The sequence below is a fragment of the Phalangium opilio genome, unplaced genomic scaffold, assembly GCF_054372755.1.
Source record: "Phalangium opilio isolate 3A_F unplaced genomic scaffold, DU_Popi_V2 ptg000026l_1, whole genome shotgun sequence".
NCBI lineage: Eukaryota > Metazoa > Arthropoda > Arachnida > Opiliones > Phalangiidae > Phalangium > Phalangium opilio.
In genome coordinates this window covers 460,826-474,300 of record NW_028324157.1, presented here as the reverse complement: position 1 = coordinate 474,300, position 13,475 = coordinate 460,826, and the positions used below count along the sequence as shown (strand labels likewise).

The following is a 13,475-nucleotide window of genomic DNA, read 5'->3' as shown; positions in this document are numbered from 1 at the left end:
CATTGGGAATTCGGTTGAAAGGAACGATACCCACCGGATCGCTTAAGCCTCCATTGATAAGATTATACTAATATTGAATTTTTAAGTCCGTTTTAGATTCATTATGGTCCTTGTCCTATTTAATATTGCTTTTGTAGCAGAAGTAGGCAACTCTAAGCATTCGCTTATGCCCAATAGAAAATTATTTGCTCCATTTTTTCCACAATTGTTTACTAAATAAGTAACCTGCTAGCAGAAGTTTTTCTGAAAAATGTTCGTAATGTCTTGCTTGAAATACCCCACATTTATAAACTTCCAATGCTGACATTATATGTAAGTTTACGGTTTACCTTAGCAGGAAAATATCTTTGCGAGTGGAGAGAAGCTCAGTGGATAAGAATTATTTCGCAGCAGAAGGCATTGTTACTTTTTTAACGTGAAACACAACGGCAACTAACATTTGACGCTTCATTTAGAAATAAAATTGGAAGATATCAATCACAGAAGGTAGAATTTCACCGCCGTATAAAAAAAGAGTAGTTGACGACGAACTTCGATTGAATTTCTTGGCGGACCGTGGAATACAAGAAGGAAACGAAATAAAAATTGATTACAATGCCAGAAAAGGTTCTCCTGGAGAGGTGCCTTTCTGGATGTTCGTTGACGAGGTTATCGAAGATGATTTCATCGACACTGGTGATGAACAAACACCATCATCTTCCGAATAAATATATTTATTTTTTTTCAATTTTCGTCAATAAAAAGTTTTTCAATGAAAGCCTTTTAAATACATTTTGACTGCCTTGGAAACTCCACTATTTGGTTGAGTTATGTTAGTAATACTTCAAAATTTACTTAACAATGTTACGAAAATGTTTACCAAAATATTGATGTTCATCTTCATTGACTTCTCAAATAATATGCCTTTTCCAAAATAGTTCTGTTAGGTTAGGTTTGGTTAGTAGATGTCTCTTCTTCTTTGGAGCGGTTATACACTTCAAGTATATTAAAGCGGCTGGCTTAAAGTTTTTTATGAAGAATTTAATATAAAACACCACTATTTGGTTAAGTTCAAAAACGGATTTATGTACTAAGAACGTGGGATCATAGCTTTAGCCTCTGGTACCATCCTCGCATACTTTATTGAGAAACTTCGTCTGCTTATATTTTGACTCCACTCACAAATTCTGTATATAGCCATGTCATTCTTATTTTCGTGGTTAAATATTTTTTCCGAAATTGCACCAGTGTCAAAAAGGCAAAGTGAACAACAATGCGATATAACTCCCGATTTAGTGGAATTAAGTTTTAAAGTTAAGAATATAAATAATTAATGTTTCTTTTTTAAGTATCTAGTTTTTCTTTCTTTGTATATTTAACCACGAAAATAGAGATATCAGAATTTGTGGGTGGAGTCAAAATATAAGCAGACGACGTTTCTCAATAAAGTATGCGAGGATGGGTAGTGAATTTGCTACGTTCAACGTTCTTCTCACATAAATCCGTTTTTGTTAAGCTAGGTTGGTAATATTTTATAAATCACTTAACAATGTTACGCCTTTTACAAAATATTGATGTGTATCTTCATTGACCTCTCTAATAATATGCCTTTTCCAAAAAAATACTCTTAGATTAGGTTTGGTTAGGAGGACGTCTCTTCCTCTTTGGATCAGTTATACACGTTAAGTGTATTAAATCGGCTGGCTTAAAGAATTTTATTATGAATATAGCATAAAATAATAAATAAATATTACCTATTGGTTTTATTATGTCAAATCTTGCTGATTTATTACTATTTTGTTCTTAAAATCCTAAGTTTTAAAATCATAATTTAGAGAATGTTAGTGTTAATTTTACGTAGGCCTTAAATTGCTTTTAGTTAATTTAATTTTTGTTAGCAAAGATAAAATCTTTGCGTTCCCCGGATTAAATTCCATCGGGATAACCCGAAGTGCGTGTTTTTCGGTCGAATGGGATTGGGTTCGGTTGATTTTTTTTCGGCGCTATGCTACTGAAGCGATTAAAATCCCTGAAGATACGTAAATATTGTTAAAATTTAATAACTTTTCCAATTAATTCGTCCACTTTCACTCATTTCTAACATAAAAATTAAAAAAAAAACAGTCATTGTAGACATGGACTCGAAAACCTAGAAGATAACTGAAGAAAATTAATTTCGTGAAGTGACAGATATTCAAATATTCACTTTTAAAGACAGAATTATAAAAAAACAATTATTTGTAAATAAAATCATATCTTAGTTTTTTCACCAAATTGACGCCAGAAAAGATATTTAAACATGAAAAATGTGCACAATTTTAAAAACAGTTCGCGTTGGGATTTGAAAATTCTCTCTTACAAGGAGAATAAAATGGACAGAAAATCGTTGATAGCTGATAAAACAAAAACAGTTTGAAAAGTTAACGAAACGTATTCGTTATTTTTTAAAGTTATCGCCTTTTCAAAAATTAATGGGTTTTATCCCACTCTTTCGCCAGGGTTGGCCAAATTACACGTGTCTTAAATTACAAATAATTAATTACAATTAGAAATTCTGAATCATTCAATTACAAATTATAAATTACAATTACATATTTTTAATAAACTCAATTACATATTTTTAATAAACTCAATTTCATATTTTTGATAAACTCAATTTCATATTTTTAATAAACTTAATTACAAATTATTAATTAAATTACATTTCAAATTAAAATTACAAATTAGGAAGTTACATTTAATTTGTGAGTAAACTCACAAATTATCAAAAATAAAAACTAGAATCTGTTGACTTTCAACAATGTATTCATTTCAAAATTTCTATCGGAAAGTCTTCTTCGCTGTGGATTAAGGACCATTTTTGCATAATTAAAAAGCCGTTCCACCGGTGCGGACGATGGTACTTTAGTGGTATACTTTACAAATGATTTCTTAACATGGGGAAAATTATGTAGCATAGTGATTTCAGTGGAGTCAGATCGAAGAAATGCATGAATTTCATCCCTTATCAATTTTTCGAGGATCTCACCGTCTGATAATGCTTCTTCAAACTTACCAAATTCCAAAAAATCGTCGTTTGGTGAAGTTTCGTCGTTTTTCGTGAAACAAGAAGGTTTGGGTTCTTTGGCATCTTGAGTAGTCACAGCTGCGGACAATGTTAATTCCGAACACAATTTGTCCAGGAATAACCCTTTGACATATTCAATTTTATCTTTTGGGACTCGGCGAAACTTAAAATAAGGATGACATACTGATGCCAATATTGCATATGTATGGTTCGTGGACAATTCCAAGTAATCCCCAAATCTGTCCCTCAGGCATTTTACAAGCAGCGACGGCGGATATTCACAATGAGAACGTTTAGAGTCATTCAATTCCACCAATTGTTTTTCAATTGTGAGGAGATTTGGAATTAGTTCTCCATAAAACGTACTGTTATCTCCTTGTAGTCTATCCAACCCTAATTGGTTTAACGCATGCCATATACTGTTTCAAAAATTCAACTTCCGTCTTCTTGAAATCTTGAATTCCAGTAACTTTACAAATATCGGACAGCTTATTCTCAAATGCCAACAGCGATTTCAAGGAATCATAGAACGAATTCCACCTAGTAGGTAATGGTGTAACCAACGAAACTTGAGAGATTCTGCTTGTTTTGCAGATCTTGACTGCTTATTCAATAGACCCTGGCATTTTGCGAAAGAACGACAACCAGCCGACAACCACAGAGAAAGCTACCGATCCCCTTCTGGAGAACGCCAACGCCGACCCGAATACCGCTCGCCCTCTACTGACAGACGGGACAGCCACCGAACGCCCTCAGAGGATCGCAGGGGATGTACCTGGAGGGGAAGGAATAACTCTCCCCATCCCAATAACAGAAATTCGGGAAACGGGAACCGCCGGCTGTAATCACTAAAACAATATGTTCTTCTATTCCCCGGGATATTAAAATTATAGCATAAGTAAATCTATACGGGTAATAATTTTATCAGTTTGGAGTAGGGAATCGAGGCGCAAAATTCACCCAAATTTTATGTACTCCTGTTAAGTTCGGTACGATGTGGCTACTATTACATCGTAAGTTTAGAATATAAACATATATTATAAACTTATGCTAACAAATATATCATGAATAGTCATGGTTTCTTTTATCAGGGAGAAGGTATAGAAGGAGACTTGAAAAGATCAGAATATCCATAAAACGAGAAACTATAGTAAAGTTTATTTTACCTCCCCCCCTCCCGTACTGACTCTTCTTTCTCTTTTTTTCCTCCCTGCTTTTATAGAGGTTTTTCCCTAGCGTACTTCGGAAAAGAGACCATTTCGAACTTATCGTTCTTTTCGAAACTGTAGCTTGAACAGAGAGTGTCATTTACAATCTAAATCATGGAGATGAAAATTATAGACGGAAGGAAAGCTGGGTCACACGTGTATGTGGCTAATAGCTTTGGCTACATTAAAAATAGAGGTTTATCTTCACCAGAACAAGGGAAGTTAAGTTTAAAGTGTTGGAGAAAAGTTGAGGTTCCAGGTGGGGTCGAGAATTGCCGTGCGACAGCAACCGCCGAACTAGGGGTTTTAGTTTTGAAGAAAAATCATAATCATGGATCAGATGTAGTGGAGCTGGAAAACTTGAAGTTTCGGACCGGACTAAAAAGAAGACTCATCGAAGAGCCGGATAAAACTCCCGAATTTTTATTTGATGACGAAAAACGCCGTCGAAGGTAGTATTTTTTTTAGGGTATATTGCGTTTCTCCTTGTGCTCCAACAGCAACCAAGAATAAAAATAGGCCTAGATGAATAATTTTTCTCCAACCTTTTCATATTTACCAAGATATCGCAACGCGACTATTTTGAACCGTGCCGTGAGGAAATCACTTCACTGATTCAGGAATCGACATCGAGCTCGACATTAACTGGTTGCGCCTGCTCCGGCGCCGGCTGCTCTGGTTCCGGTTGCTCCTGTTGCTCCACTTTCTGTTGTTCCTGTTCCTGTCGTTCCTGTTCCGGTCGTTCCTGTTCCGGTCGCTCCTGTTCCTATCGTTCCTATTGCTCCTGTAAATGATCCTTTGGAACAGGAATCTGTAGATATAGCTTGCAGAATGTGCGACGAATTCGCTGTCAAAGGTGTGCGAACAGACTTATTGAACTTGCTATCAATGAGCCTCGATGTTTCTGCTGCAGAGTTAACGTAATGGAGTTCAGGAGATTTTTCATTGTATAAAGTGGGTTAAAGAGCTTAATGCTGAAACGGTCCATTTGTTTGTGGCCGAACTAAGCTTAATGAGAGGAAAGGATTAGTGCTGAAACGGTCCATTTGTTTGTGGCCGAACTAAGCTTAATGGGAGGGAAGGGTTAGTGTTTAAATGGTTCATTTTAAAAATTAACAAAAATACCAAAAAAAATAACAAAAATAAAAACACCAGAAAAAAATAATAAAAATCAAAAACCCAAAAAAATTGTGTCAATTACAGTGTTTCAGACGTTACACATTTAAATATACTTTTCGGGTTATAATTGGCAAGGAGTAGTCATAAAAGAACTCCCCCCAGCCATCCACTAATGTATGTTAGTCCACTAACCACGATTTTTAGGATAATTTATCAATAACACAACTCTTCTCTCCTTTGCAGATAGATGCATGTTACGAAGTTGGACTGTTGGAGAAATACTAATGGCTGGGGCCTAATTTTATTCAGTGTTTGTTTTTGAAAAGAGTTACATTCATTGAATATCTTTTGTTCCTAGTCATTGATTATGCTGCACAGTGCACACCTCGCGTGACGCCTGGTTCCTCTACTTTTGAGCGAGATAGGTGCGCCTGAGATCACTTATCCTCGTGATAAGTTATAAACTTATGATATTACGTTTATCCCTCTCGCCCCAAGGCCTCGAAACTGTAAAACTCAGAATTCTGTTTATCTATCAAAGGTTGCCTACCTCCTTTGTTCCGTCGAAAGGGATAGTTATTTTTTTCCATAAGGTAGTTTCCATTGAGTTATTTCTTTCTTGTACATGGCAACCATAGATATGTTAAAAGGGAGTTTTGCTATATCTATGATGGCAACGTCAAACCCTTCTATCTCTTGCCTCAGTCTTATCTCCCCAGCATGGGCAAATAGTATATCTTTTACAAATTTGTCCCCGATGCTGGCAATAAGCATTCTCTTCCCCCTCTCCACCGAAATTACTCTATTAAATAGATTTTGTGATTCCCCCTTGGATGTTAGCGGTACTTGACCCGCTTGGCTCACAGAGTGCTTAACACGACAGTTTAAGGAGAAAGAGGGGGAGGCATTCTTTGTAGCCCCTGGGTCGCAGGCTGAAAGCTATAAATAGCCTGAAATTTCTAAATCTATATTCATTTCAAATTCAATACTAGACTAACAAGAGCTAAATATACCAGAGAGAATTCTGATATAAGAATTAAATGTACGAACGTCCGTGCCCCCATCCCTCTATTCGACCTAAATTAAGTTATATCTCTATCTATTTTATTTTATTGCCAGTGTTCTCATCTCTTTTATCTATCTACATTCTTCAGTGCCTGGAAAAATGGGGTAAGTTCAATTTAATGTAGATTTATTTTATTGCTTGCAAGTTTTTCGAAAAAGTCTTAATGTATTTCTTAGAGGGAGGGTGAAGTAGAAAATCAAGTGATTTTTTATCGATTCTTCTAACATTCAGGAAATACTTCCGAATGATTTTAAAATTCAAATTAGGTTCAGATTTTAAGGATAATTTGAAAGAAGGTCTTCTGACCAATCTCGTAACGCTTTGCCTTTTTATTTAACAAAATTCTCGTGGCATGTTCCATGTTTCGCGCCACGATTATCACGTCGCGCACGAATTTTATCAAATCTCGTGAGAAATTTCATTCATCACTGTTCCCTACACTCCGCAACAAAACGGCATCGCTGAACGCAAGAACCCGTCATTAATCGAAATGGCGAAATGTATGCTACTCGATGCTACTCTCATGAATTGCTGGTGGGGAGAAGCAGTAACAACGGCATGTTATCTTCAAAATCGCTTACCAAGTCGGGCTATTGAGAAAACACCGTACGAATTGTGGATTTGTTCCAAACCACGTATTGGACATGTAAGGGTATTTGGAAGCAGAGTCTATTTCTACGTTCCCAAAGAGAAGCGTACCAAATGGGACAACAAAGCTGTCGAAGGGATTCTCCTCGGATTTGGTACAGCGACTAAAGGCTACAGAATTCTAAATCCAGAAACCAACAAGATTCAGACCAATCCGACTCACATGTTGATCTTTCACCTGAGACAGTACCATCGCGGCAAATAGAAGAACCACAAGAACCAAGATATCCTGCTAGAGCACAACTTGTACCACCAAAGAGATTAGGATACAAAGCAACTGTAGAATGCGTTCGAGAGCCGACTAACTGAAATGAAGTTATAAGTCTACCAGACCGAGAAAGTTTCGTATGGAAATCTGCTGCCGAAGAAGAACAAAGGAACACTTGGGAGCTAACTGACCTTCCTCAAAATCGCAAAGCCATTGGTTGTAGATGGATATTCAAAGTGAAAACGGCGAAATCGATAAGTATAAAGCACGCCTAGTCGCGAGAGGATTTTCACAAAAATACAGAGAAGATTTCGAAGAAACATACGCTCCTGTTGCGAAGTATGAAACTATTCGTATCCTACTTGCTGTAGCAGCATCAGAGTCACGGCCTTTCTCCACGGCGATATAGAAGAAGACCTTTATATGGAACAACCACCTGGGTTTATTAAGAGCGGCCAAGAACACAGTCTGCAAGTTACGCAAGATCATTTATGGTCTCAAGCAGTCGGCAAGAGCCTGGAATAAGAAAGCCAACGAAATTCTACTTCAAGAAGGATTCGTCAGAAGCAAAGCAGATCTCGGTCTCTACGCTAGAACAGAGAAAGACAGCACCTAGACCTACGTTTTACTATACGTCGATGATCTTTTAGTCGCCAATCGGAATGCCACCACCATCAACTCTCTTCAAGCGAAATTGAACCTGCATTTCGAAACTAAAGACCTTGGGAAGTCACATACTACCTTGGTATTCAAATTGAGAGGGATGAAGAAGGTGGTTTCTCCATTCATCAATCGGCTAAGATTAAGCACATGCTTGAAGATTTTGGTATGGACAATGCGAAACCATCGAAAACACCCCCCAGTAGCACTGCCGACGTAGGGCGTACATGGTCGGCTTTGTGTGTTACCGACGAGTTGGTAAAAAGTCACTAATAAGTCGGGAGAGTAATGGTTTGAAAGTCGAAATGTCCGCCTGGAGGGACGATGGCCCGCCGGTTTTCCTACTGTTTTGAGGCCACTATAAAACGACTGTTGGCCGACTATATGTCGGCGTCATTATGTCTACCTAAAGCCGCGCTCAATCCGACGATTTCGCGGCTTTTTAGTATAGGAACGGTAAATCGTCGGTAAAGGGCTGGTAGAGTAAGGGTTTGAGAATCGAAATGTCCGCCCGGTGGGACTACGGCCCACTGGTTTACCGACTGTTACGACACGATTAAATACGACCCTCATCCAACACGTTTGAGAGTCGACTTAACCGCCTGTCAGCAGGAGGTCCGACGCTTTTGCGACGATCAAACCTTAACTCGAGGCCCGATGGTTTTGCGACGATCAAGCCTTAACTCGAGGCTTCATTCGCTTATAGTAAAGGATACTGATACCTAGTATTGAAATTTCTTTAATAGATTTTCAATGAACAACACTTAAGAATTTGTACTTTTTATATTTCAAGTAACATGCAGGTCAATTATAACAATTTCAAATATTAAACAATGTATTCTATATGACACGACTAGTCGAATGAAAATATTAGCTGCCTAGCTAATTGGTTTTAACAAAAAGTTAAATTTTTCAGAGCGAGTATAATATTTACATCAATTAAAGCATTTATTAATATTCATTGTTAATATCTTCGATTTGGCCAATTACTATCTCTTAAATTACAAAAATCTTAATGAAAAATATACACTTACAGATTTTTTAAGGAGAAAGAAAGACATACAATTCTAAAGGGTATTACTTGACACATTTTTCTCTTAAAATGTTTGAAACCGCATAAAAATTCTCAAATTAAAACAAATTGAGATCTATTTTGGAATTCAGTATTATTTTCACAACCAAAAATCTTTAAAATACTTAATATATAAGGTTTTTGCACTCCAAGCGCCCCAAAACACTTGCTTCTTTTATAATCAAACAAAGAAACTGAAGGTATACATAAACGTTTAAGTTTTGGTTTCACTTTCTATGGGTGTGGTTCCCAGCAGATGAGAAGCTAGGTAAAAAGCAAAGGCTCATGCATAAAAGTGGCTGTAAGATAAATTGATAATTCAATAACAAAGTTCAAACCTTACTTGACAAATGAAGACGTTTCTAGTTTATGTAGTGTGACAAAGAACCTTAGCGATGAAATTAAAAGTTAGCAAGCCTAGAACTAATCATTTTCGACCACAAAAATCTCGTTTAAACCTTCTAACGACCCAGCCGCGTCAGAGATACTGGAAAGGCTGACTTGCTTTCGCACTAGCAGCGCCCTTTTCGATGATAACGTGCATGGCATTACCTTAGTTACGCCAATAGAACAGAGGCGTGTCACCTGACCCAAGTAATTACAGGTTGGAAAATTCAAACTAGAAAATCAGATGTGTTTTCTTGCTTTGCAGTTTTTTTGTAACGTTATGTTTCTAGTGTTTCCAAAAATATAGTATTATCAACTTCTGTTTGTGGGTCGAAATATAGTATAAGTTAAATATATAACAAAAAAAATTTGGTGGCATATGCGGTATAGTAAAAGTCAAAAAAACCGTCCCACGGAAAAAGAAGGCCTATACAACAACTTCTTTTTCATTTAACTCTTTTAAAACGTGACCATACCGACTAGCGGGAAGGAGTTGGTAATCAATTGGCTAAAATGGGTTACATGTTTAGGACGGTAGGCAAGCCTACTTCAAGCCACCACAGTTCCAACTGTCGGATAAATGTCGGTTACTAAACGACCTAAGAATAACTTTCCTTTTAATTTTACTCTTCTTAAAAGTCACAATACCGACTAGCGCGAGAGAGTCGGTAATAAATAATCAAAAATGTCTTGATTAGAATCAAGACCTAAAAAGTATCGATAAGACTGAGGTTATTACTTGTCTGAATGATCAGATATTAATTTTTCTTTTTAATTGAAACTTAAATGCAAGCTTAAGAAAAAACAACGTTCCATTACCGTTTTCCGTTGAAATAAATTATTTTACTGGTAATCAATTTCAAAAATTTACTTATCTTGGCTTTTTGACCACAATTCCATTCCCCGAAAACATTTTATCATTACATTAATTACTTTTGGGAGAGTACTGTATGGTTTTGCGTTTTAAAAGGCTCCTAAAGACGTTACATCCCCATTCGTGACCGGCACGCTTCGCAGCGGAACATTTTAATTATTCTAAAACCAATGGCGCCAAATTCAATAGGGGCAGTAAGATTTTTACTAGCGGTTTTGCAAAATGATGTAATATCAAGTGTACTTTAGTCAACCGTCGTATTGTTCTTTCTCATAGTTCAGGGCATGATCAGTGTTACTGCCCAATTTCTCTCTCTAGTTTCTAACAATGGTTAGAGACTATTTGATATGGCACGGCACAACATTACATACATTTGAAAATTCTAAGTAGCACAAAAGGAAAAAGAATCCATTTTTTTATATTTTGGTTTGAAATAAGTAAATTCATGATAGTAGTTATAACGAACAGAAAGTCAAGGGAATGGCACCGGTAATGAGCAGCAGAAAGAGAGGAAAGTTTGCTTCAAGTTAGCAGAAGGACATAGTAGTGAAAATAGTAATCTAGAATTTTGTTCATTCAAACCTTATTATATCATGAAAAATTCAAGTGAGCAGGCGACACTATCTAGAAAGATTGATTTTGGCAGATAACAGCGAAAAAATTATGTTCTACACACACTGGGACTATGGGAGAGTTTCAGGGCCGCAGGTCGCACATGATGAAATTTCAACTCCAGATTACATCATTTCTCTCTGGTCGTACTAGTAGCAGGTTAAGCTATAGTTTGCTCAGGTCCAGTTAGTCTCGAAAGGGTTATATAGTGCTTGCAACTTTTAAAAGGTTGTTATCATGGCTAAACAGACCGCTATTACAGTTTTTTCTTCACAAGTACCTACAAGCACCCACAAGTACCTACAAGCACCCACAAGTACCTACAAGCACCAACAAGTACCTACAAGCACCAACAAGTACCTACAAGCACCCACAAGTACCTACAAGCACCCACAAGTACCTACAAGCACCCACAAGTACCTACAAGCACCCACAAGTACCTACAAGCATCCACAAGTACCTACAAGCACCCACAAGTACCTACAAGCACCCACAAGTACCCACAAGTACCAACAAACACCCAGAAGTACCTACAAACACCCACAAGCAGCCACAAGCACCTACAAGTACCCACAAGCACACACAAGTACCTACAAGTACCTACAAGAACCCACAAGTACCTACAAGCACCCACAAGTACCCACAAGTACCTACAAGCACCCACAAGTACCTACAAGTACCCACAAGCACCCACAAGTACCTACAAGTACCCACAAGAACCCACAAGTACCTACAAGCACCCACAAGTACCCACAAGCACCCACAAGTACCCACAAGTACCTACAAGCACCCACAAGTACCCACAAGCACCTACAAGCACCTACAAGTACCCATAATCACCTACAAGTACCCATAAGCACCAACAAGTACCGACAAGCACCCACAAGTACCTACAAGCACCCACAAGGTAATCAAGTTTAAGTAGCTTTAACCTAAGCAGAGAAAAGATAAAATGTCCATTAAGCTAGCTATTTGTTCTAAGAAATTGACTATAACCGCGGTAAAACGACCAAACTCGCTTCATACACTACATAACTCATGCTAAAAAGTCGCAGGTTCCATAGTTTCAGGGTAAACCACGTAAGTCGGAGCATGTAATTAAAACTTTGAAAAACAGTACTTAAACTTAAATTTTCTTGATGAAAAAAATAGGCGCCAACTATGGATATGGGGCTTTCATTTAAGACCGTTTTCAAATCTATCTGACGTATGGTTATTTTTGTAAGGGTATGGACAATATTTGTAACTTTGGAAAATTTCCCATGTTATTTCTATGGGAAATTTCCAGTTTTTCGTCAAAATCTGTGATTAATTTTATGGAAATGAAAACCACCCTTAGCAACTTTATTTTTTATAAAATAAACGAATTAATGTATCTCTTTGAAATTTTAACCACATATTAAGGGTCCGAATTGTAGTTCAGTGGATTTTTTTCGAACCAATTAGTACAATACAAAAAAAACTACATCCAAACAAAAAACCCTCCTTATACATTAAGAGCAGTATGAAGTCTTATCTATGAGAGCGGTAGCTCTCATAGAATTGGCAAAAAATAATATGGAATTTTCTAGACGGTAGGCAAGCCTACTTTAAACCATCTCTGTTCCAACTGTCGGATAAATTTCGGTTACTAAACGGCCTTAGCATAACTTTCCTTTTAATTTTACTCTTCTTAAACGTCACAATACCGACTAGCGCGAGAGAGTCGGTAATATATTGGCAAAAAATAAGTTGGAATTTTCTAGACGGTAGGCAAGCCTACTTTAAACCATCTCTGTTCCAACTGTCAGATAGATGTCGGCATTGCCAACTAAAAGAAGTAGTCGGCTTCATGAGTCGGAAAAGTGTCGGAATAAGCATGGTACAGCTGACTGGACCGTAAACCGACTATTCGACCTTTAACCAACTGTTATGCGGAAGGCTTGTGCTACTGGGGCCCATGGATATGGTCTACCTGTCACTTTGTGGCGAAGACGATGTACTACCGAGCAATACTACGTATCGCAAAGCCATAGGAGTGTTGTTACATATTGCAACTGTCTCAAGACCGGACATAGCAGCCAGCGTCAACATTCTATGTCGCAGAGTGGCGAAGCCCAGAGAGCGTGATTGGGTGGCAGTTAAACGAGTAATGCGCTACCTCCTGGGAACGCAAGACTTATCATTACATCTGCCATCAACAACTCCGTTGGAACTTGAAGGCTTTGTCGATGCGGATTTTGCGGGAGGCCATGCGGATAGAAAATCCACCAGTGGCTATTTATTCAAACTCGGGCAAGGGACGATTGTTTGGTCGAGTCGAAAGCAAACCACGGTATCAGCATCCGGTCGCAAGCAAGAAGGGGTGTTGACATAGAAGCGCCTGCTACGTATTTTTTGGCCTATTTTATTGTTTATGATTAGATTTATATCTTCACTTATTTTTTTGTTATCTATTATGCTTTTTAGCAAACTTTATATACATGCAATGTATTTCGATTGTTCACCACTAGTTGAGTAAACCTCGATGTTATTAGATGCGTGTTTAAATTCCCGGGTCGAGGCTTCAAAACCCAACAAAAATCCACCCACTCTG

General features: G+C 37.6%; 1 pseudogene; it reads left to right on the top strand.

Annotated features, from left to right (window-relative positions):
* Positions 1-12,839: 12,839 nt before the first annotated feature.
* LOC149690969 (uncharacterized) lies at positions 12,840-13,256 on the top strand (annotated as a pseudogene).
* The last annotated feature ends 219 nt before the right edge of the window (positions 13,257-13,475 follow it).